The following is a 3184-nucleotide window of genomic DNA, read 5'->3' as shown; positions in this document are numbered from 1 at the left end:
CTTCTCTCTGTAAGCCAGGACCATCTCGCTGGGTCCTGTTACTACTCTATCTCCCTGCGACCTAAGAACACGGCATCTTGCAGCCCACTGTACACACTGGTGCTCATTAGGTGCAGCACCACTGTGCCTGCCACTCTGATAAACTTGCTCTCCTTAGGTAGAAACATATAGGGAGCTTTATAGTCAGTCATGCATAAAAATTCTCAAAGCTGTATTTCTTCAGATATTACCAATTTAAAATCAACAATTTTCTCGTTTATGAAGGAAACAGTAATTATTATTTAAATATTATCTAAATACTATGTTAGAAGGCTGAAAATCATGATGAAAATATTTTGTTTCTTATTTCCAGGAGGTCAATTTTCAGCACCAATAATTTAATTCTATTTTCATTTATCCATTCCAATTGTTTTAGAAATAGTTGTTAAGTATGGAATTTTCTTCCACTCAAGGAATTAAAAAATGTATATATATTTTGAGACAGCGTCTTGCCATGTAGTTCAGGCTGGCCTTGGACCTGCCTGCCTCAGCTTCCTGAGTGCTGGGATTACAGGGCATGCACCATCTCACACCAGATAGAAGAGTTTTCCTTATTTTAAGAAATTGGAAAAAGTGCAACAAAATAAAATAAGCCAGGAAACGAAAAATTGATAGAAGCTAAAAACAAATGAAATGGATGAAAAATAGTAAATCCATAGCTAATATTTTAAAATAAACTTCCAATGAGGCAGAACTAAGCCATAAAAAGAAAATCTAGGGCTGGTCAAATAGCTCAGCGAATTAAAGCAATTGCAAGTAGGTGCAGGGGCCAGAAGTTTGATTCTCTGGTGTGTGGTGCTGGCCCTGCCCCCAGGGTGTGCTGAGATGGCAACTGCCACTGGGTGTGGTGGAGGGCGCCTGTAATCCCAGCTCTTGGGAGGCTGTAAACAGTTGGATCACTATGAGTCTGATCTAGTAGTGAGACCCTGAACACCCCATAGACCCGTCCCTAAAATACAAAAGAAAAAAAGAAAAATCTATATAAGTGTTCAACTATGCAAGCTTAGAAAACATAAACACAAAAACAGAATATAGAAAAGATGAAAATATTGTATGTTATTACTAACTTTGGTAACAAGGAAATAAACTGAAATGGGTAAAGATGTCCTAGAAAAATACAAATTAGCATGAAATTTGAATGTACCAAGTATCCTAAAAAAAAGATATGTTAAGATCTATTTGGCCGAGATGGCTTTATACTAAATTCTTTTTTAAAAAGCACTGATAGGAGCCAATGATATAGCTTAGTGGCACAAGCACCTGCCTGGCAGTGCAAGGTCCTGAATTTGACTCCTGAAATCAAATAATCAAATAAATAAATAAATAAATAAATAAATGTACCAATAATTTTAATGTTATTGAAACTATTTTAGGCCATACAGAAAGGTAAAAATCTTCAAAGTCACGAGGCCGGCATAACTTTAAAACAAGTAGAAAAAGAAAAAAGCTATATTTACAAGTCTCATATGTACAAATCTTAATTTCTAAACATGGTAAAATTCTGATAAGTATATGATGATATAAATATATGTAAAAATATAAAATGATATAAACTGAGTAGTTGACTTATATTTATATCTCTTGGGGTATGATATGGGAAAAGGAAGGAATGGAATAAAGGAGGGGGAGCTAAAGCAAGAAAAATGATCAGGCTGGGGGCTAGCTCATTGGTGTACACACCAGCCTAGCAAGTACAAGGACCCGGGTTCGATCCCTAGTAAAATCAAATTGAAATGATCAGCATTTATATTATGGCTCAGTTTATGGAAATATATATTTTACATGACTATAATTTTTCTAGGAAATTAGGAAAAAAGACACAGACTGACTTGTACACATGTTCATATACACAGTTAGAAGGCAGTTTTGGATAATATATATATTTCTGTAGATCTCCTCCTCTACATGTGTGTACCAGGAAGGAAAAGTGACAGAATGCTACCTAGGATTCTGTGAGCTCTGGCTGTTGCTGGGCTCCCAGATGTGCTTTTTCTTTGCGCATTTTTTTGTATTTTATTTCTTATACATCCAAGATAGATAAATGAACAAAGCTGCAAGCCCACAGGAGCCAGAGTGAAGTGGCCTTCGTGTGTGTGTGTGTGTGTGTGTGTGTGTGTGTTGACACTCAATATATAAACAACAGCATTTAATTGAATCAAGAAGTACAAATACTATTTCATGATTTAAAAAGACACTCATGAATCCAGAGTCTGATTTAACTTTTTGTATGTTCAATGTTTAGATGACAATTTTTTTTTTAAATTTCAGAGGGAAATCACAGATGTTCTGAGATTCATCCACCTATACTCCAAGCACTGCCACAGATAACCTGTTCTAAGAGGGTGGAGTACTTCCAGGTCCCTGTTACTTTGATGCTAACACACGGCTCATTAAGAGAACAGGTACATTAATATTACAGAGATAGAGCGTCAAGGCTTAGGAAGGGAGTATCCAGAATGCCTAATCCAACACCTCTGCTTTTAACTCCAGAAACTAAGGCTAAGTGAGTTCTTATTTCATCTTCTCTATGCCTCAAATGATAGAAAAATTATTTTAGAATTTTCTCAGAATAAATGTTACCATTAATATTTCACTAGTTCAAGAAACCAAAATCTCATATAAACATGAAGCACGGTTACGTTACACAAGAGGAATGAGATGCACAGAGCTTGTTTACGGTGCTTTGTGAAACCTGAAGTTGTTGATTAATTAATTCATGACTTCTTCCCACTTGCTATCCAACTGACACACAATGAAAGCTTCATCTACCTGATGTTGTGAGGAGCTATAATGATACTAACAGTAATAAGATGTAACTCTTGCTTGCCATCTCGTGCGAAAATGACAAGATAGAAAACCAGCTGGACTGAAATATAAGCCAAGGTCGGATAGAACAATTCATTCTGACTGAGTTATAGTGTGGTTTTATTGAGGAAAAAGTTGACACTTAAATCAGGCCATGTGGGATTTTAAGACAACACCAAGAACAAAAGCATAGCAAAAGCATGTTTGGCATGCTTGGAAAATGATCAGAATTCAGTCCAATCCAAGAAAAGAACAAGGGAGAAAACTAGAAATTAAAGTGTCCAGCTGGAGACCCAGTCCTAGCTTAGGTCCGGTGAGTGTGTGGAGAGCTTCCTGCTAC

The 3184-nt window shown here is 36.4% G+C and overlaps 1 protein-coding gene and 1 long non-coding RNA gene across 3 annotated transcripts in view; one reads left to right on the top strand and one right to left on the bottom strand.

Annotated features, from left to right (window-relative positions):
- Deup1 (deuterosome assembly protein 1) overlaps positions 1–3184 on the bottom strand; it is a 115588-nt gene that overhangs the window by 23915 nt on the left and 88489 nt on the right. The gene's annotated exons all lie outside the window — the stretch shown is intronic.
- Positions 2311–3184, top strand: part of LOC111813652 — a 23150-nt gene continuing 22276 nt past the window's right edge. For both annotated transcript variants that reach the window (XR_002818846.1, XR_002818847.1), the window contains exon 1: positions 2311–2441. This is a non-coding gene — a long non-coding RNA (uncharacterized LOC111813652). The remainder of the gene's footprint in view (positions 2442–3184) is intronic.

This window comes from Octodon degus, unplaced genomic scaffold, assembly GCF_000260255.1.
Source record: "Octodon degus isolate 3935 unplaced genomic scaffold, OctDeg1.0 scaffold00209, whole genome shotgun sequence".
In the NCBI taxonomy this organism is placed as follows: Eukaryota; Metazoa; Chordata; class Mammalia; order Rodentia; family Octodontidae; genus Octodon; species Octodon degus.
The sequence above is the reverse complement of the archived record's forward strand: the minus strand, read 5'-3'. Positions and strand labels throughout refer to the sequence as shown.